Raw genomic sequence first — 22,653 nt, 5'->3', positions numbered from 1 at the left:
ATTCCCACTGAGAAGGGATCTTAATCTACTTGATCTAAGTTCTGAAGGAGATCCCTCTCCTTCCCCCCAACCTCTCAAGGAGATTAATTCCTCCCACTCCTAATGTGCCGTCTGTTACAGTAAGTAGTAACAGGATCAGATATATATGTGTGTGTTAAAAAAACCTTATTGTGTTAATTATTATGGGCAGCTGCTGATGTAGGTCAGCAAGCAAGCTTGGACCACACCTGGTGGGGTATAACTGTATGAGTTGTTAGAATACAGTTGTTGGTGATGGATATGCTGAATGTGCAATGACTGACCAGCAATGCTCTTTGCTATGAAGAACTGTGTAAGTTTGTTGAGTTTACTTCATTTTTGATTTTGCAACTCTGCTGACAAGAGTAACGATTTTTGTTCCTTTTTCCTCTTGTTTGTGTGTCTATTGCTTTGGACCTGACTGATATTTGCTTATGCGCAACACCGTCCAACCCTTTGCACCTGGGAAGCCGCACTTCCTAATTGGAAACTTGGTCAGGGAATTCAGAATCTCAGCTGATAGGGTTAATGGAATGATTGGTTGTGGAAATAATTTTGTTACCTGTTGCAAGTGAGAGAGAATCATTATGAAAGAGAGATCATGCTTTTCATCTCAGAATGGATTAATGATGACAAATCACTGATAAAATATAAGAAGGACAAGTGGTTATTTAAAGCAAAAGAAAGATTAAAAGTTGAAAGCTTTGACTTCTCATTTAGCTAATCAGAAATAGGATTTAAGAGTACCTGCGCTCAAAGAAAAAGTTAAGAAGCCATCTGGGCTGGGGCAACTGTTCCCAACTAGAAAAATCTGTGAGATAGTAGATAAAAAGTTTAAAAGAACTAATAACCCAATTCATTGTTTTTAGCTTATAGGCCTAAGAAGAGAAGCAAAATTCCAAATTGATTTGCCCCAAATGACTGAAAGTACAATTTTTAGTCTTTTAAAAAGAACTATATACATCAGACCAATTATATGCATCAGATCAAGTTAATAAGATAATTCTGAATGGATTATAAATGCCTCCATTTTAAAAAGGAGATGTTGCAGTATTACAAGCTCCATTAGCTGTTGCAAAGATTAAGCAGGTTCATTTAAACATCTCTTGGAATAGGTGATATCACTGGTGAATAGTACAAGATTAAAAACCGCTTGATGTCTGAAAACAAATTGTCCTAAAATATACTTAAGTTAGCAGACAACATTCTTTATGTCTCTTCAGAATTAATTTATCCTCTAAGGAAAATTGGAATAAATCAGAATTTAGGCACAAGGTCTATGAAACTTGATTCCATTGGGATAAACGGCTTTAATTCAAAATACTAAAATATTGCCATGTTTTGCTGTGCTCAATTACCAGCATGATAAAAATATTATTTCAGTCCAATTCCTTACTGCTAACTGCAAAGATCTCCTATTGCCCCAAATTTAATTTGAAGACACTAATTTTGGAAGAGAGATGTGTCTATGTTCCACACAAAACTTCAGGCACAAGAGTTGCTTTTAAAAACTTTGAAAATTTCCAAAAAAATTGTGGATGAGTGAAATGTTATGATACTTGATAGGCAAAGAGTGCTAAATGTGTTCTAGCAGTGTAGAAACTTTCACGCCAACAGCTTTAAAAATGCATGAGATAGGGCCCCCCAAAGTTTTCCCCATAATAGTAATTTAATGAGAAGTGAGGAGAAGCCAAATGCCTGCACTAAACTACATTTCCCAGAATGCATTGGGCTGCAGAAGCCAGTTGTGGTGTTTAGAGTCAGTCTAGTTATTATAATATAAAGTAGAGTCTCACTTATCCAAGCCTCGCTTATCCAAGCCTCTGGATTATCCAAGCCATTTTTGTAGTCAATGTTTTAAATATATCATGATATTCTGGTGCTAAATTCGTAAATACAGTAATTACAATATAACATTACTGCATATTGAACTACTTTTTCTGTCAAATTTGTTGTATAACATGTTTTGGTGCTTAATTTGTAAAATCATAACCTAATTTGATGTTTAATAGGCTTTTTCTTAATCCCTCCTTATTATCCAAGATATTCGCTTATCCAAGCTTCTGCTGGCCTGTTTAGCTTGGATAAGTGAGACTCTACTGTATATGAAATCATGACATCTGTGAAGAGGACAGTAAGTAATAGTATAAATCTGTGCTAAGTTGTGCAGTTGTGTGTCAATAGGGGAAGCATATTAATTGGATGTCAGGAGAGTTTGGATGGTGCCTTTCTGCTGGAAGAAGGGAGTCAGTCTAGATGTCCCTTGATGGTGTCTGTATTATGATGTCTGTTACTGGGTTATAAATGGCAGTTCCTAATTGGTTCTGTCATAAAAACATGGCAAAAGTTTATTACACTCCAAAAACTTTGTCTTTGTGCAAGGGATGTCGTCCTATATATATTACTAGCTGTGCCCGGCCACGCGTTGCTGTTGCGAAGTCTGGTAGTCTGGGAAATAAAGTATTGAGGAATTGGTGGTAGTTAAGGTAAAGGGTAAACGTTTTCCCCTGACATTAAGTCCAGTCGTGTCTTATTCTGGGGGTTGGTGCTCATCTCCATTTCTAAGCCGAAGAGCCGGCGTTGTCCGTAGACTCCTCCAAGGTTATGTGGGATGACTGCATGGAGCGGCGTTACCTTCCCACCGGAGCAGTACCTATTGATGCACTCACATTTGCATGTTTTTGAACTTCTGGGCAGAAGCTGGGGCTAACAGTGGGGGCTCTCTCCGCTCCCCCAATTCAAACCTGCGGCCTTTCAGTCCAGAAGTTCAGCAGCTCAGTGCTTTAACACGCTGCGCCATCAGGGGATATTATTTCCTAAAGGTTGTGAATATACAATATTTCTGATTGGTTTTTTTTTTGTTTGTTGGAGGCAAGTATGAATGCTGCAATTAGGAAAAATGATTAGGATGTAATGGCCTTGCAGCTTTAAAGCCTGGCTGTTTCCTCCCTGAGTGAATTTTTTGTTGGGAGGTGTTAGCTGGCCCTGATTGTTTCCTGTTTGGAATTCCCTTGTTTTCAGAGTGGTGTTGTTTGCGATATTTTATGTGCTTCTACTGTCTGTGGCCCTGAGAAAACAGAGGATTTGCCAGACTTTGATGATGGGAATACTTTGTTGGGAGGTGTTAGCTGGCCCCGATTGTTTCCTGTGTGGAATTCCCCTGTTTATTTACTGTCCTGGTTTTAGAGATTATATTGTTCTGCATTATTCTATCCGAGTAATTATTTCATATTAAAGAAGAATCTCACTTATCCAACATTCGCTTATACAACGCAGTCTGCCTTTTCATAATCAATGTTTTTGTAGTCAGTGTTTTAAATTCATTGTGATATTTTAGTGGTAAATTTGTAAATACAGTAGAGTCTCACTTATCCAACATAAACGGGCTGGCAGAATGTTGGATAAGCGAATATGTTGGATAATAAGGAGGGATTAAGGATAAGCCTATTAAACATCAAATTAAGTTATGATTTCACAAATTAAGGACCAAAACATCATGTTAGACAACAAATTTGGAAGAAAAAGTAGTTCAATACACAGTAATTCTATGTAGAAATTACTGGATTTATGAATTTAGCACCAAAATATCACGATATATTGAAAGCATTGACTACAAAAATGCGTTGGATAATCCAGAACGTTGGATAAGCGAGTGTTGGATAAGTGAGACTCTACTGTAAATACTACATAGCATTACTGCGCATGGAACTACTTTTTCTGTCAAATTTGTTGTATAATATGATGTTTTGGTGCTTAATTTGTATAACGATTACCTAATTTGATGTTTAATTGGCTTTTCCTGAATCCCTTCTTATCCAACATATTCACTTATCCTGCCGGCCTGTTTATGTTGGATAAGTGAGACTCTACTGTATATTGATAATCTTATATTATCTGCTTAGAACTGGATTATATGAGGCCCCTTCTTCACAGCTGTATAAAATGCACACTGAAGTGGATGATATGGTAGTGTGGAGTCAAGATAATCCAGTGCAAAGCAGATAATATAAGATTATAAATGGGTTATATAGCTGTGTTGAAGGGCCTTGAGTCTACACTGCCATATAATCCAGTGCAAATTAGATAATCTGTGGAAGAAGTCTAAGTGAGGCCTAAATCTGCCTGTCCCCTAACTGAAACCTGGCTGTCCCTTGGTTGCTAGGCAACCAAGTGGGCAGAGATTAGCCCTCTAAACTGGCAGCAATTGGAAAAAAAATTATTGCTCTCCCTCTAATTAGGACTTTATTTTTCTTTTCTTTTTGTTGTATCAACCTTGAGGCGTGGATGATGGGTTGTGTTGTCAAATTTTGAGGTTGGGGGGCCTGTACTTTTGTTGTTTTGTGAATTGCCGTGATGCCATCACTCTTTTATATATATAGATATAGCACAGTGCTTCTCAGTGTTTTGACATCTTGGGACCCAAACGTTGAGAATCACTGATATAGCACAATTTGCTTTGTTGAGTCTCCACCAATTTAACACAGTTTAAGCCACAAAAACAAATTTCCTGGAGTAGAACAACGACTTTCAAAGTAAAGACAACCTGGTGAAACAGGAAATAATACTTTCAAATCAGGATCAGATTTTCTTTATTACTAAAAAAAATGCTTTTTAAATAAACATTTTGATAATTTGCCAAAAAACCATGGATAAGTCAAACATTCTGAAATTTGGTGAGCTAACAGTGGTAAATGTGTTCTACCCTTATAACAAGTTTCACCTTAATAGGTTTAAAAATGGGGAAAATATGAGCCCCTGAATTTTCCCCACTGGCAGTGATGTGTTCCTTATGCATGACCTCCATTAATTTACGAAGATTCGTAAGTTTAGTTAGAGTTCCAAAGATTCGTAAGTTTAGTTAGAGTTTCGAAATGTTTACCTCAAAAATTCAGAAAGGACTTTAGAAATGAAGCGCTAGCGTCCCCTACTTTTGAACACAGTTTAGAACCATCTTTTTGTATTACACATGCCTAATGGAAACCCATACTCACACTCTCCCAATCTCAGAGGAAGGTAATAGCAGTCTTGCAGGAAAATCCCATGATAGGGTTAAAATAGGTAGGAGTTGACTTGACAGCACACAACATTTTCTTATTCCTTTAGGAGAGTACACTTCTCTATCAAATAGTGTATTCCTCTTCATCTTCCAAGGAAGTAAGTACAATTACCATATCAGTTAAAAAAACCTAGGTATTATTATAAAAAAAAATTAGCCCTGTCTTTGAATGGTTGACTTTTGTTATCTAGTAGCTAGAATGTATCACTTGAGTTGGCAGCTTATCACAACATTATTTGAAAATGGTCCTCTTTTTTATTAAATTTAACATTCATTGAATTCAACTGCTACCATGGAGCCCCTGGTGGCGCAATGGGTTAAACCCTCATGCTGGCAGGACTGCTGACTGACAGGTTGGCGGTTCGAATCTCAGGAGAGTGAGAGAGCTCCTTCTGTCAGCTCCAGCCACCCATGTGGGGACATGAGAGATGCCTCCCACAAGGATGGTAAAATATCAAACATCTGGGCATCCCTTGGGCAACATCCTTGCGAACGGCCAATTCTCTCACAGCAGAAGCTCCTGAGATGAAAAAGAAAAAACCCAACCCTGCTACCATGATTTTTTTTTACTGGCGACAAGTTTTGTTTGAGTCATCTCTGTAATATATCAGAGTTATCAGGGTTATCATTTAATCATGTTATGCATTGCACTGGGCACTTCTGTTATGGCCTGTGGCCATTGTAGAAATACAATTGAATTAAACTGGGAAAAAACCCTTTCATCTTTTAGTGACTCAATTAAACTTTGGAATGGAGTTATCAAAAAACTTAGGAACGTTGAATCTTGAATGGAAAATTAATAGTACTAATTGGTAATAGGGAAAAGAGATTTAAAATCAATAGAAACATGTCCATAGTCTTTTGAATCAGAATAATAAAAGCTAAAGGATAGACTACAAATACAATAATCATGACTCACAAAGAACAAATTGACTTTGTAAAATCGAGGAAATGACCAGATATAGATAAATAAATTTGATATGTAATGTAAAGATTTCTCAAAATCCATTTCAGATTGTTTTCAGCCCATTCAATGTTTCAAATGTGCCCAGAATTCATTAATTGGATTCTGATGATGTATTCTAATTCTAGTACAAAATATAAAGAAATGAGCAACCCATCAATTTTTACATAGAATTAACTTACTCAGAGGCATCAAAAATGATACTTTCTTCTTTTTGACTATCCTGATAAAGAGTACCATATATACTCAAAGATAAGCTGAGTTTTTCAACCCTTTTTATAACCTGAAAAAACCTTCCTCGGCTTATAATGGAGTCAAGGCCAGGCAGAGGAGCCTAGAAGTCATTGCTTGCAATATGTGATATACAGTAGAGTCTCACTTATCCAACATAAACCCGGCGAAGACTGAGATTCTCTGGCATGGCCGCTCAACTGGTCTGACCCACTTGCTACCCACCTTCGATGGTGCTGCCCTATCTCCTTCGCCTTCCGTTAAGAGCCTGGGTGTCGTTTTAGATTCACAGCTGACAATGGAAGCTCAGGTCGCTGCTGCCAGCAAACAGGCCTTTTTCCACCTACGACAAGCGAGGCAACTGCCACCCTATCTATCTGATGAGGCTCTGGCAACAGTCATCCATGCCACGGTCACATCTAGGCTGGACTATTGCAACGCCCTGTATGTTGGCCTTCCGATGTCCACGACTCGGAAGCTCCGTATTGTTCAGAATGCGGCAGCCAGGCTACTCACAAGAACACCCATGAAATGCCACATAACACCAGTGCTGCAGCATCTGCATTGGCTTCCAACTGATTACCGTGGTCTATATAAAATGCTAGTCCTGACTTTTAAAACTCTTTATGGCCAGGGCCCATCGTATCTTAGGGACCGTCTCTCCTTCTCCCATCATCGGAGGTCGCAACGACCATCCCAACGAGACTTACTCTATGTACCGGGTCCTAGAGAAGTGCACTTGGAGAGGACCAGGCGCAGAGCTTTTTCTGTTTCTACCCCTGCCTTATGGAATGCCTTGCCGCCCTATATGAGAGCCATGCGTGAGTTGGGGCCTTTTACCCTAGCACTCAAGACATGGCTCTTTACTAGAGCTTTTAATCTATTTTAATTTTTATCAATATTTGTATGTATGTATTTTTATCCTTTACAATTTTATCTTGTAAATCGCCTAGAGCATCGTGGATGGAGGGCGATTAATAAGTAATTAAGTGATGATGATGATGATGATAAACGGGTCGGCAGAATGTTGGATAAGCAAATATATTGGATAATTAGGAGAGATTAAGGAGAAGCCTATTAAACACCAAATTAGGTTATGATTTTACAAATTAAGCACCAAAACATCATGTTATACAACAAATTTGACAGAAAATGTAGTTCAATATGCAATAACGCTACGTAGTAATTACTGTATTTACGAATTTAGCACCAAAATATCACAATGTATTGAAAACATTGACTAGAAAAATGCGTTGAATAATCCAGAATGTTGGATAAGCGAATGTTGGATAAGTGAGACTCTACTGTATTTCTCTTTTCTCTTACCCTCCTTTATCAGTGTTTTTTCTTTTCCAAAGCCTCCCTCATTCTTATCCAAGGGAATGTTTTGAAAAGGGAAGGGGGGGGGGGAGAGAAGATCTTGCAAGTCAGGAAGAAGAATATACTCATTAATCATCTATCTACCTGTCTGTCTGTCTGTCTGTCTGTCTGTCTGTCTGTCTATCTATCTATCTATACATACATACATACACACACATACACATTAATCTTTTAAAAGCATTTCCCCCTGAAATATTGGTTAAGCTCTCCTACAGATAGAATAGGCATGTCCCCCTGCAAGTCTTTGCAATCCCTATATCTGTATCGATCTATATGTATACATTATTTTTATATATTAATTTTCCTCTCACATGTTCGCAAGTCTCTGCAAATCCTATATAGACATAATTATCTGTATATAGAGAGATGTCTAGATAGATAGATATTAATATAGATATAGACGGCTTGCAAATATTGCAGGGGAAATGCATACACACACATAGAAATGTTTGGATAAATATAAACATATATATAGGGTTTGCAAATATTACAGGGAGGGAAATGCATATATATGGAGAGAGCATTTGCAAACATTTCAGGGAGAAATGCATATGTGAAATTAGAATATATAATTATAGATCTATAATTATTTATATAGTCATTGTTTATATAGTCATTGAATGTTTGCATTGCATTGTTTATATAGTCATTGAATGTTTGCTTGTTACTATGTTGGAAGCTGGCCTGAGTCCCCATGGGGAGATAGGGCGGGATACAAATGAAGTTTTTATTATTGTTGTTGTTGATACCATGTAGTTTTTGTTGACCCTACATTTGCACTTACAGAGCAGGTTTACTGTTTTTCTTTGAAATATGGTAAATATTCAAAAACATTTAACCTACTGATGCCTCAATTAATGTAATTTTATTGCTATCTATTTTTATTTTGAAATTTACCAGTAGCTGTTGCATTTCCCACCTTTGACTTATACTTGAATCAATAAGTTTTCCCAGTTTTTTGTGGTAATATTAGGTGCCTCAGCTTATATTTGGGTTGGCTGATACTTGAGTACATATGGTAATGCTAATATATGAGTCAATTTAGATAAGAGGGTTTTTCTTTAAAAAAAAACTTTTTTGCATAGCTTTATCTTATTTAAAAGCAGAAGGTTTTCTGACTAATTTTTACAGGTTCAAAATTACTTTGCTTATTATCTGACATTTGATTATTTTTACTAAACCAAGATGGACCGATATTAATATGATGATTTCTGATAGGTACTTCATTCACTTGAGAAATAAGTCCATTTAAAAGCTTACAGAACAAGTTTTTACAATTCTACTAAAAAGTAAGTCTAATTGAATTAAATTGGTCTAACTTCCAGATAATAGAATATGGAACTGAAGCTTGCTTGATATGATTGAACAAAATATTGATAATAGATATTTAATTTTTATTCCACAAAAGACCAACAAACATACAAACAACCAAATATATAAAACACTAGATAAAATTAATAGTCACAGAACCATCCCACATCCACACAAACAAAACCATACAAATACTTTTTAAATAAAAAGCAGCTATAATTAATATAATGTAGTCTACAACAATAATCCTCACTACAATTATCACAACTCCCTACCACATACGGCAACAGTACCTGCTATGTGAACCTCACACTCTCCGTCTGATGGTTTTAAGTCCTTTGCTTTTCTACACCCACAATAATGCCACCCTTTGACTATTAGTAGCACTCTTCTAATTCAAAAAAAAACCCCAATAGTAAATGTTTATCTTTATCTTTGGTATACAAAGTTAATTAATAAGTCCTGGTCTTTATTAAAGTTGGTCAAGGATTTCTCCTTGATTAATACTATCAGCGTGTCCATTTCAGCTAGTTCGCACATCTTCATAAGTCAATCTTCTTGCATTGGAGCCACTGGGTCTTTCCATCTCTGGGTATAGATAATTCTCATTGATATAGTAATTTATAATTTCAGTCCTCCTTATTTTCTATCAAATTCATCACTTAACATCCCTAACAAGTAGAACTCTGATTTAATCATAAATTTGAGCTTAACCATTTCTTTAACCAACAAATGGATTTGAGATCAGTATTTCTGGGCCTTTTTACAAGACCACCACATATGGTGAAATGTCCCCAACATTTTCTCACATTTCCAACATTTGCTAGAACTCTCTTTACATTACATTCTGTAATGCATTTGTATGCATTACAGTATGTGTTAATACAAGAGTTAAAGTCCAGGCTTCTTAGTTTAGAAGAAGATTGACCTGTAAGGCTGTGTGTATACCAAATATAATTTGCTTCAAAACTGCCCCAGATACATCACAAAAGGACCGCCACAGGTATTGCAAGGAAGCCTCACAAAACTTTGTGTTGCAGTTCAAATATTCAGTCAGGCTGACAGCGCACTAGAACTGGTCCTGGGTGGCTGCTTATACTGCCATTGTTTCACTGGTCAGAAGTAGTTCCCAAGAGAGCTTTGCTGGTGGCATTGCTTCTGGTGAGGTTACAACAGGGAGACAAGCCACGAGAACACAAGAAATGATGTTATTTGCTGCAGAGCTGCCTTTGGTTGGTGAAACTGTGGTGGGTCCTTTGATAAGTGCATACTGGATAGCTCCAAATCTAGCCCAATCCAGCTGCTCACATATAAAAACAGTGGAGGTCACTACAGAGTTTTCTGTGGTTATTCTTGTGATTGGTTATAGTCAGAAAGGTACACTTCTACTGCAGAAATAGCCATTCATCTTCTGGAGGTGATCAATGTTTTATTTGGCTGGTGTACACATGGATAAGTCAATGATCTGGCCAGTCTACTTAAATTAATACTAAAATTTAAAGAAGTCACTCAAATTGTTGAACCTATTTTAGAATAGATTTCAGCACCTTGGATAGCTCCTTCATCATTTAGAAAACTTGTAGTGGATTTAGCACCCTACTGACATGAAAGCTACCAGCTGCTGGGATAGAACACTTGCTTAGAAAAACTAATTTTATGAAGGATTTGGAATTATCACAATGGTTTAGGGAATTATCGAAATATGGAAAAATAGAGGGGGGAAATTCAAGAGATGGCAAAAAAAAAAGTTGTTTTAACAGCCCAGAAGAGCCAAAGCTACAAAAACAGGCTTTGGTCTAGGATTGCTAGAGAGAAAACTAAAGAGGGCTCTTATAATGGTGATGTAGAATAGGGGTTTTCAGTAGGACTTGCTTATTACCTTTTGTGTGAGTAGCAACATCTGATCAAATTTCCACTTCTATGCAAATCATTAAAGGTACAGGAAGTCTCTTCAGTGTTTTCCTCCTCTGTAGATGCCTTCCTTTCAGCCTCACTTCTTTCACTTATTGGTCATTTGCTAGACCCCATTCTGCTCTTGGCTTTTCTGTCTCCTTGAATGCTTGCCTTTCTGTTTGTGTCACTTCTGTTCCAATGACTCCAAAAATGCAAGGGAGGGAATTTTCCTGAAGAATATTTTCATTGAATTTTTGGGAATTTGTTGCCACCAGAAAATAGACACTATAACACTGCAAATATAAATAAAAATACATTAGCAATAAAATGCACAAACTTTGGTCTTAGCTCTTAATGTAGTCTGTAAAAACTGTTCTACTGGTAAAGTTTTACTCCTACATGTCTTCTGAAATCATTTCAGCAATAATTAGGATATTATATGTCTCCAGCAACACAACTATAAAGTTCAGTTGAGAAGGGCCATTAACTACAATTTTCACATTGTTTGCACTGAAGGGAAAAAAATAACAAGAAGATAATTCTCAGTAACTTAATACTCATAAATGGCTTATATGAATATGGTTCCCTCTGTATTCAGGGATTTACCTTAATGATCTCATTCCAAAGGAATCTGCTTTAGATCAAACCGGGTTAAAGATCAGGCCTGTCAAAAGATGATGTCATTAGATTCCATTACTAAAAAAACTAGGGTCATTCTGAGTACAGAAACCAATTTGTATTCACATTATTTATCTTTCTCATACCTATTTATATGTCTATGAGATAGTTAAATAAAGTGTGTGTGTGTGTGTGTGTGTGTGTGTGAGAGAGAGAGAGAGAGAGAGAGAGAGAGAGAGAGAGAGAGAGAGAGAGAGAGAGAGAGAGAGAGAGAGAAGTTTATGGCAATATCCAACAGGCATTCCTCTGGCATAATTCTGGGTCAAATGAAAAACAGACTACACAACCCCATTTCTTTTGGCATGTTCTGTGGCACAGAAACATTTAGTGGACTATATTGGACTATGGTCTTTTTCTCACACCCGACACTGCAGATATGGAGCCCTTTTATAATAGACTAAACTTCACCAATCTGTTGGTGCACATCCCTCACTTTTCTTCCTGGGCAGCTGAGCACAGAGCAGGGTGCCAGAGCAGGTGAATTTGTTGAACGTTGGGTGCTGGTGGACTATAACTCCCACCACTCCAAGTTAGCATAATGAATGATGATGAAAGATTTGAGTTGTATTCCTATAACATCAAGAAGGCCAGATGCACCTTCTCCTTGATACAAAGCTCTGTGTATGAAGCCCTGCCTCTGTGCTGGAAACCATAACAGCTTGCTTGAGTGTACAGCTTCTGATCTAGATAGGAAAAGGCTTTCCCCACATTAGCACATGTTGAAAGTTATTTATTATGAGCATTTAAGGAGCCAAATGCAAGTACCCTCCTCAAATGTTGACAAGCAGGGCCAAGACAGTCACAAAGAGAGTCTGAGCCTGCTTCGCCCAGTCTGTGCTTAATCTAGTCCTGTATACCCCTAATTTTCCCAATTCTATCAGGATGTGAAAGCCAAGCATTCATAACAACTGTACTCTCCACATCCTGCCAGAACAATGGGGGGTGGGAGATAATCTAAATGATGAGCCATCTGGCCAGGGATGGGTTTTATGGCCAGCTCTGGTTTTTCAAGCCTGGGAAAGGACCATATAACAGATACGTGTGAATGTGTGGAGGGGGGGAGGTAGGAGGCAGATATACTCGGGGTTTGGTGGGAATACATCAGTTCCAGCTTCATTTTCATCTTGTAAGGAAGGTCCTCGATAAAGTGTTTCCACGGAGCTGCCTGTGTGAGCCTGCTTTGAGTCCTATAGCTTTCAAGAGCTGACAAATTCTTTCTGAACAAGAAGAGCCCCTTGACTTCATATGCAGAGGCTATACAGGATTATTTCAGATCTCAGCAGAACATGTTTTTGTGGTGCTATATGTCTATTCAGGCAATGAAACATGCATCCAATTCATATTCCTTTACCTATCAGTGCTCTGACAACATGAGTAGGAACATAACAAATTGAGGAAATCAAAAATATGATATGATTGCACAAAATTGCTGCTTCCTATGCAACATTTTTCCTGTAGCAGATGTTTGTTTTGTTTTGAATAAAAGCCTATTACCATGCAAAATAAATAATACACGTGTATTTCTACACAGGATAATTTCCCCAAATACTTTGGAATCTGTGAATGTCAATAACTGTGCAGAAATGTTTATTTTTCTCTGAAGCACAGAGAAAACTGTGTAAATTATTTATCCCCGCATGCAAGGACTAAATAGGTAAATGTTACAATCCCTAGTTATTTAAAATACCACTGAAATTCAAGATAAATACTGATCAAAATAGTCTAAAGCAGTGGTTCTCAACCTGTGGGTCCCCAGGTGTTTTGGTCTACAACTCCCAGAAATCCCAGGCAGTTTACCAGCTATTAGGATTTCTGGGAATTGAAGGCTAAAACATCTGGAGACCCACAGGCTGAGAACCTCTGTTCTAAAGTGAATAGAAGTTTTGGGCAATGTTCCCCATGTTGCTATTATTATCCAAAAACACTAAATCTACCTGCATTAGGCTCCCATCTACATTGCCATTATAACATTGTGTCCTCCAGTTCAATGCTGTTAAAGTGCATTATATGAGTCTGAACAGACCATATAACACACTTCAATCTGCATTATAATGGCAGTGTACATGGGGCCGTAAATGGGTCATAACATGTAGAATAGCATTTCTTTAATTATTAAAAAAATTCAGCCCAGCAAGGGTAAGCTGCTTGCTTAAAGATCATTTATACATTGCCCTTCAAATGCTAAATGTCCACATCATTCAATATCTAGTTTTAAAATAATCCATATAGTGGGTTTAGAAAGTGGAAGTTTTATGACACTTTGGCATATAGTTCTGTGTTTGTAGTTATGACTCCTCACAAAATTCTACCCTAGGAGATACAGCACCACAACACAGCCATTTGCAAGTTGTTGGAAAGTGAGGGGATGAAGAAGAATGTACCTAGCTATTTTCCTGAAGTTAAAGGACTGCAAAAGACATAATCAGGGATCTCCAAAAATCATAGGAAGCTCCTGGATATGATTCTTTGCAGCATGCCCAGCAACAGTAAAGTAGCTGATCATATGTTCATTTATCCCATTTAGTCTTGAATGGCATGGAAATGACTGCATGTGGAGAGCTGGCTTGCTTAGGAAGTGGGTTTAAGTGGATTTTGGATAAAAATATCATTTCCACACCATCTCAAACTCTGAGAATTGGCACATTCATAGAGATATCAAGAGGCTTGTTTACAAAGCAATTGTCCTTCTAACAAGGACAATCGCTTGTGCGAAACATGGACCATCTACAGATGCTACTCTTGACTTCTGGAAAGATTCCATCAGCTTTGCCTTTGAAAAATCCTGCAAATCTCTTGAGAAGACAGGCAGACAAATGTCAGTGTTTTGGAAAAGTAAAGTACACCAGCACTGAAGCAATGATTCTCCGCCATCAACTTCACTTAATTGGCCAAATTGTCTGAATGCCTGATCACTTCTCCCAAAGCAGCTACTTTATTCTCAGCTCAAAAATGGAAAACTGAATGTTGGTGGACAGCAAAAGCAATTTAAAGATGGCTAACCTAAATAAATGTGGAATAAACACAGATAACTGGAAAGCCCTGGCAGTTGAGTATTCTAATTGGAAGTCAGATGTTGCCAAACATAAACCCAGGTCTAGTTGAAGGGGAAAAAAATGAATGAAAGGGGATCCTGGGAAGTTCCCCCATTGCTGTCAATGGGATGAATCTTCCCAGATCTTTCAGCTATCAGATCAAAAAAATGGAATTTTGCCTTCCAGAAGTCAAGAGGCTCCCCAAAAACTGATTAAGGGGGCCACTGAAATCCAGACATCAAAAACAGTATGGGGGTTAGCCAAATTGCACACCCCTACATGATTTTTTTCCAGAGATTTCCTTTTGCCTTCCTCCAAAGCTGAGATTATGATTTTCCCATGATCACTCAGTGGATTTCCTTGATCAAGCTGGTATTTGAACTCTAGGCTCCAGAGCCACATAAAAATCTGAACTACTACTACTACTACTACTACTACTAATAATAATAATAATCATCATCATCATCATCATCATCATCATTTTACAATGCCTACAAATTTATTATAAAATCATTACAATTTATTGTGTTTGATTAAGGGCTTTACAATTAAATAAATCTTCACTGAACTCACGCAGGTTAGATCTGTCTTTCAAAATAGCATGAGCAGCTGTTACTGTCTATCCCCCTTCCCACTGATTATCTCTTTATAGATGATTTATTTCCTCATTTTTCTTAAAATAAAGTGTTTTATTTCCCCACAGGAGACCCCACATCTTCATTCGTCTTCTGGAGAAATTTGTCATAGTATTTTTCACTTGGCTATTGTTCATCATCTACTACTTTCTGTTTTGTCAGGGACTTCATCTTTCCTTAAAACAGTATTTAAGGTAATCTAGCTTATGTCTCCCTATTTGACTGTTATCCAGAAGTCTCATGCATGTTCTTCACTTGATTTCTCCCAACTTGATGGGCCACTTCTGGATGGATGAAGTGACAGAAGTGGCCCATCAAGTTGGGAGAAATCAAGTGAAGAACATGCATGAGGCTTCTGGATAACAAGCTCCATACATGCTGAAATTAGAGAACAAGGAGTTGCAGCGAACTGAACTATGGACTGAACTGGCATCTGTCACAGTTATGAATCATGATTTGAGAACCTACATTCTCACAACAATGCTGAAAACTAAGCAGAACTTGCACTTCTTGGAAACTCCATACAACTCTATGTAAAGTCAATTAATCAATCAAGAATTTTCTGGTATCGGCCTAAATTACTTCAGAAGGAGTACAGAGAAGTTGGCCATGTTTTGGAAACATTCTAGAATATAATTCCTAAAAGATTTTTCTTGGACAGTAGTGAAAAGGAAAATGCCTCCTTGTAATATGCCTGAAAGCACTGCTGAGCAGTCATGATAACATCATCAGCCAGTAGTCCAACTTTTCTCCTCTGTTCTTCTTGCAATTGCATGATTGATAACCCCAGGGTTACAATGCCAAGCTTCATCACAGAGCTGTTTCAAATTATATTCCACATTATTACCTAGACCAGGCCTGCACAATTTGGCAGTAGTAAGGAGCCGAAATTAAATAGGCTATACCTCTTTGGGCCACCAGATACATTTTTAAGCATCTCACTCACAGTGTTGTTGAAGGCTTTCATGGCCGGGATCACAGGGTTGTTGTATGTCTTTCGGGCTGTGTGGCCATGTTCCAGAAGTATTCTCTCCTGACGTTTTGCCCACATCTATGGCAGGCATCCTCAGAGGTTGTGAGGTATGGAATCACTCACAGTTTGCAAGAGCGTGCCTTTCTCGCAGAGCAAGCAACAAAGTGGAATAGTCTTGATTTCCCCACTTCCCCTAAGCATGGTGGTAGGTTGCAGTCCTTTTCTGAGGGAAAGAAGAAGTGCCTGAGGTCTTGCCACTGCTGCTCTTCCTTTCTCTTTGCTTCAGAGTTGCTTCTGTTGTCTCCTTCTTCTCTGGAGGGAAAAACCACCAACTCCACTCCTTTCATTTCCTTCACTTGTGAGGGAGAAATTTAGCTTTATCATGAAGACCCTACAACAAATTCATGGTAAAACCATGTTTCTCCCTCACAAGGAAATGAATGGTGGGGAGTTTCAGAGCCTTTGCTGCTGCTGCTCAGTCGCAAAGTTGTTTCCTACTTTTCATGACGTCATGGACCAGTCCACGCCAGAGCTCCCTGTTGGCCATCACTGCCCTAGTTCCTTCAAGGTCAACCCAGTCACTTCAAGGATACCATCCATCCATCTTGCCCTTGATCGGCCTCTCTTCCTTTTTCCTTCCTTTTCCCCCAGCATCGTGATTTTTTCCAAGCTTTCCTGCCTTCTCATGATGTGGCCAAAATACTTCAACTTTGTCTCTATTATCCTTCCCTCCAGTGAGCAGCCGGGCATTATTTCCTGGATGATGGACTGGTTGGATCTTCTTGTGGTCCAAGGCACTCTCAGGATATTCCTCTAGCACCAAAGTTCAAAAGTGTCTATCTTCCTTTGTTCAGCCTTCCTTATGGTCCAGCTCTCGCAATCACAGGTTACTATGGGGAATACCATTGCTTTGATTATGTGGACCTTCATGCCTCACCAAATCCTTGTGAAGGCTGCATCTGCCCCCAAGCTGCCTGTTGTACAGGCCTTACCTAGACAGATAACTAAATGGCAGCCTATCCCCAGTGAGAAAAAGTACCTAGTATCCTTAGACAATTATTGGGGACTTGGCGCCACACCTGACTCCCTCCTTTTCTTTTTCTTCTGGCTCAAAAGTCTGAGCAAGGCCAGTCAAATGGCTTGAGCGACTTTTTAATTTCCCACAATACCCCAAGCCACTGACACTCTATCACACTGTGGGAAATTCAAGAACTAGCTAGAAAAATCCACCCAGTGCTCCAAACCTAGCTAGTGGGGTGTAGACAGAATCTATGGGAAGGAGGAACACCAGAAGTCTATAGGCCCCCTTATTACAGAAGAGGTCCTGACAACAATCCCAACACTTCATATTATGCCAGGGTTCATCCACTCTTAGTCTATATTTCAATATGCATCCCCAACATTTGATAAATATCCCAGTAGTTCCATATCAATATGATGATTATCCATTCAAGAGAAGAGCAGTAGGACTCAGAGCATGCCATCATCTGAAAGTACTCCTTAGCTTGTCTACATAAAATGGAAGTCTGAGACAATAATCATCTCCAAAGGAAAACAAGAATAAGTACTTTTTAGCATTAAAAATACAAAAAGGCTTACCCACCGCACTAATTATAACTTTGTGTACAGTCTCAAACAATAATTCTGAATTGTGCAACCCACTTCTTCAAGATGAATTGACTTTGTAAAGGATGTTTACTCCAGGCCTCCCTCCAATGTGGGATCCTCTCTCTCTCTCTCTCTCTCTCTCTCTCTCTCTCTCTCTCTCTCTCTCTCTCTCTCTCTCTCTCTCTCTCTGTGTATTTGTGTGTGTGTGTGGATTAAAGAACCACTTGTGTTTTTATCCCACTTGGATTCATCATTATTTGTTGGTGGGGAAAAATCCAGCTGAATTCATATGGACACCGTTGGACTTGAGTAGGGTTAATCTACTTAGGCTCAGGTGAGTTCAGTTTAGTCTTGATTCACTTCATTGCACTGCCATAATGGTTATTAACAAGCTTAAGGGCCTTTGGGAGCTTATAGATAACAATGAAGTACCATGGAAGGTGGGAAATCATTATGCTAATAAGGCGAGCATAATAATTTGCAGTCACACACAGTTTTCATACTAATCCTTGGAGTTGGAATAGGTCACAAGGTCTGTAAACCTTTCATCAACTTCATAATTTTTTTTGCTCCTGCTCTTTAATTAATGAATGTATGGTAACATAAAAGTAGATGTAAAGGGGGTAATATATAAGTTTTTCATGCACCGCTGGAAATATTTAATAGCCTCGAGTGTGCATGCATTTGGAAACACTGCCTTTACAATGATTTCTCTTTGGTCCAATTGTATTTATTCATTTTTATGTCCTTTGACTTGGTAATTAACATGTGGTGTCTCCAAGTGAAAAGAACAAAGGAGCTTCTGAGAGTGAAAATATTTTTTTCAGGTTACTGATCAAAATTAGATGCAGTTACAAATTCAAAAGCAAAACAGACTCCAAATTAGAAGTTTGCTTTCCAAACCATCCTTAGAGTTGTCCACAGAAATGAAACCATCAGAGCAGCCATTATTCTGTAGTGAAGGTATTGTTTAGCTCTTTTTCTTTGGAAAATGTGTTTCACTTAGGTTGTTTCACTGATACTAAAGCAGTGTTCAAAGTATAGAGGAGACAGGGTGGCAAAGTCATCTTGATTCTCACATTATTCAGAGCTTGGAAAAGAATAATTCCACTGGGGATTCTGAGAGGTGAACAACTAAAAACAACTTCACAAACATCCCAAGTTCTGTGTTGCTTATGGTTGCTTAAGAGCAGTTTACAAATGGATAACAGATATGGAAATGATAACACTGAAGCAGGAGTCTGAAAGTGTCCAAGCTTCACAAAATATCCAGAATTATTTGATATCAAAAAGTAGAAAATATAAAACTTAACATTTGACTATTGGGGGCGTGGAGGTATGAATCTTTGACATTGTGAACCTATGGAATCTTTTTCTCTGTAGCGTTCACTGAAGTTAGCAAAATTTATTTCTGAATTCTTAGGTTTGGGGAACATAACTGATTTTTGAAGATGGCATTTAAGCAAGACTAAATGAACTCAGATGAATCAAAGAAGGAATCTGGAATTTGCATAACAATCTTACATACAATAGGCAGCATTTGCCTTCTGTTGTAAGCATGACAAAGAGAAATTATATGGTAGATACCTAATATACCAATTGTAACTAAGAAATGTTATCTAATACCTACAAGACATTAGAAAGCCAATATGACAGTGAAACACTGTATCCTTTGCATTACAAATAGCAAAAATGAATTGTCAGAAAGTGCTAATGCAGAAAGTACTATTAAAGGGAACAAAATCATGGTATGTATAATATGGAAGATTCAAGGCTAAGAATGCAAGGCTTTCTTCAAATTACATCTTTAAAATAGATAACATGATGCTTCTTTCTTTTGTAACAGAAATTAGTAGTGGTTGTCACAGCAGGGGCTTTCTCACTACACTGTCATATATGTCCATTGCAAGCCATGCACACCAAATCCTGAATCCCATTAAATGCAATTGTACTACAAGTCTGAATACTCAAGCCAGGCATAGCTAGATACTACCAGCAGCATCATTTTCTTGGCAACAGCCTAGATAGACCTTCCCAAAAGAATACTTTGGAAATGGACTGAAGCAGAAATTTAAAATGTGTTTAGCTGAGCATTGGATGATATTTTAAGCAATCACAGATGGTGGTGCATTAGCTGGTTACCGACAGCAGTTATCAGCTTTACAAAAGGTTTTGACAGGTCTCATAGTAAATGATTAATTACCGTAAGGTATTCCAATTTCCTTTTTCTTTCAGCTTATGGCTTAGGGTGAAATCCATAGCTCCTATTACACTACCCACAAAAAACAGGAAATGTCATTTCACTGCTTTGACCAAGGACCAATCATCAGTGCAAAATTGGACTAAGTATACTCCAGTGTATACATGTCAGTTTTGGAAAGACTTTCCTCAAGGGACCAAAGAGGAAAGCAAATTAACCTGCTTCTATGATGCTCTTTTATTTGCTTTAGATGACCATTGGCTTCCAAAAGTTTCCAAGAGAGATGCTTGTAAACCTGTTTCTCTGTGGGCAAAAAGAGGAAGAGGTGCTGAAGGAAAGAGAAGGATGTAACTCAGACATCTCCCCTTCTGCAGATGGATAATTCAAGAACATCTACACAAATGTGAGTAAATCTATAATGTAAATTGGTAACACACACATTCAATTTACCTAAATTTCTGCAACCTCCATGGTGGTCTACTGGAAAATCATGAAGTATGACATATTGAAACTAATGGTAGAGATGACCCCTTTAAGTCCCCCTCCAAACCACAGTGTTAGTTGATATCTCCAAAAGAACACATGCAGAAATGTAAAGCAGTCATGAAGCTGCTAAGGTTTTAATTGAGATCATTTTGACAAATGACGCCTCTGGTAAAATTGAATTAATTTGAGACAAAGAAGGAAAATCCTGCTTTGTCCTGAATTAATTTGATACCTGGTAAGATGATAAGATCCAGGTCTGTCCAGGTATGGGCCCAGTGTGAATTGGGCCCGGGGAACACATCACGTGTTCCTTGGACTCAGTCCACACAGTTCTTTTGGGTCTTTTGGGCTGTATGAGCCCAGAAAACAACCCCAACTCCCCATAAGGCCTTAACATGAAACTTACCCAGCCGTCATTAAGGTCCTGCTGGAGTCGTTCTGGCATTTGGAAATCACATGCGGGGGGGGGGGGGGGGGGTCAGGAGGAAAATCTCACCCGCCCCCCTTCTGGCACATCATTTCTACATGCCAGAAGAACTCCAGAAGTACTTTATTGGTGGCTAGGTAAGTTATTTTTTAAGGCCTTTTTGGGGGGGTTGTCTGGCTGTCCTTCTGAAAGATACCAGGAGAGCTTCTAGACACCCCACCAGGAAAGCATGGGTTTTGGGGGGAGGTGTGGGGTATTAAATGTGTGCCTAAGTGGGTTTCTTAAACACACGCCTTTGCAGCTTCTTAAACCCACTTTGGCATGCATTTAAGTTCTGTCTAGAAGCAGTCCAAGAAACCAACTCAGTTTGTGGAAGGGGAAGATGCAATTTGCTCAAAGCTTCCATTTTTGTTTCCCTTTTGTGAAGGTCAGAGCAGAGAGCAAGCAAAATGGGGCAATATGATTTATCACAAAGAAACAACCTGTTTAATGCTGGCACTGTTAATACCACTCAGCTATGCTACCATTTTACACAACAGCATGTTCTGCAGAAATAAGCAAAGCTCACATGCACCATCACCTTCGCTGACTTCTGCTTTGCATCAGGAGTCCATTGTGTGGTGGATGCATCAGATTATTTGGATCTTTGTCTTGTGCCAGACCAACCTATACAGCTGTAACTTATTAAAGTTCTGGTTGCTTTCTGCCAAGCTCATTTGTTGTGGGGTTGTGTATTGGATATTGACTTCTGTCTGTAGGACCAGATTCTCATTATTAGACAAATAATTTTCATGGGAATGGATGAAATTTATTCACTTTGTGGATTCACAGGAGAATATAACTAGACTCTTTTCAATTCCATGGATTAGATTGTGGCTTTGGTTTGGTTTTCTTTGTATTATATTTTTATTTGTTTTGTATTGCTATGCATACTGCTTTCTATTGCATTGTATTGTCGTGCATGCTGCTTGGTACTTTTATCACCTTTAAAATTCATTAACTTCAGTTTGCTCTCATAAAAATGACATCCATGTCCATAGAAACTTGACATCTGAATTAGCAAAATGAAAACGTGAAATCCATAATCAGAAGGTGATGCAGGCCTATACAACTGGTGACTCTTTCAACCAAATGAATCATATCTGCCGTTCTTAGTGAACTGCCAGGAAATTGGATAGTACTACCCAGGGGAACAAAGATCCATTGTGATTTTTAGCCAGCTCAGGATTCCTAAAAGTGGAAAAGTGTTGACTCTAGTGGTACCCAAGACATTGGCTTCCCTGGAGAGACAACCCCATCATTAGGCAGAATGAAAGAGCTGCCTAGGCAGCTGATGCTGGCAGCAAGATGCTAAAGGACAGAATTGTCTTTGTGGCATGGCCTCCTCTGTGCACTTTAATTGGAGCAGTCGAAAATGTTAACCTATCACCAGCATCAAAATAAAACACAATGGGTAGTCTTGTGAGCTTCTGCACATGGAATTGTAAGGGGCACAGCCTCCTCCTCCTCCTTTCATATTGTTTCTGATACAGTATAATCCTAATCCCTGCCATATCTATAAAACAATGTATAGCACAGATTTATCATATGACACAGGTTATCCAGGATTGCATTGGAACCATTGTTTTTGGTAAGGCTAACTACTTTCACATGATGCTATGTACATCCCACTACCAGTTTGCTCCCCCCTGTAATTCCCTCATCCTGCCAATAGCTGCTCATTCCGCCATATTTCCATTAGTTCTCTTAATGTGATGGGTC

At 38.5% G+C, this 22,653-nt stretch overlaps 1 long non-coding RNA gene across 1 annotated transcript in view; it reads left to right on the top strand.

The window, feature by feature from the left end:
• The first annotated feature begins 240 nt into the window (after positions 1-240).
• The window catches only part of LOC103280029 (uncharacterized), a 125,741-nt gene continuing 103,328 nt past the window's right edge, over positions 241-22,653 (top strand). Inside the window, exons 1-2 of the long non-coding RNA XR_507110.3 lie at positions 241-331; positions 20,230-20,382. This is a non-coding gene — a long non-coding RNA (uncharacterized LOC103280029). The remainder of the gene's footprint in view (positions 332-20,229; positions 20,383-22,653) is intronic.

The sequence above is a fragment of the Anolis carolinensis genome, chromosome 4, assembly GCF_035594765.1.
Source record: "Anolis carolinensis isolate JA03-04 chromosome 4, rAnoCar3.1.pri, whole genome shotgun sequence".
Taxonomy (NCBI): domain Eukaryota; kingdom Metazoa; phylum Chordata; class Lepidosauria; order Squamata; family Dactyloidae; genus Anolis; species Anolis carolinensis.
Note: the sequence above shows the minus strand (reverse complement) of the source record. Positions and strands in the feature narration are given on the sequence as shown.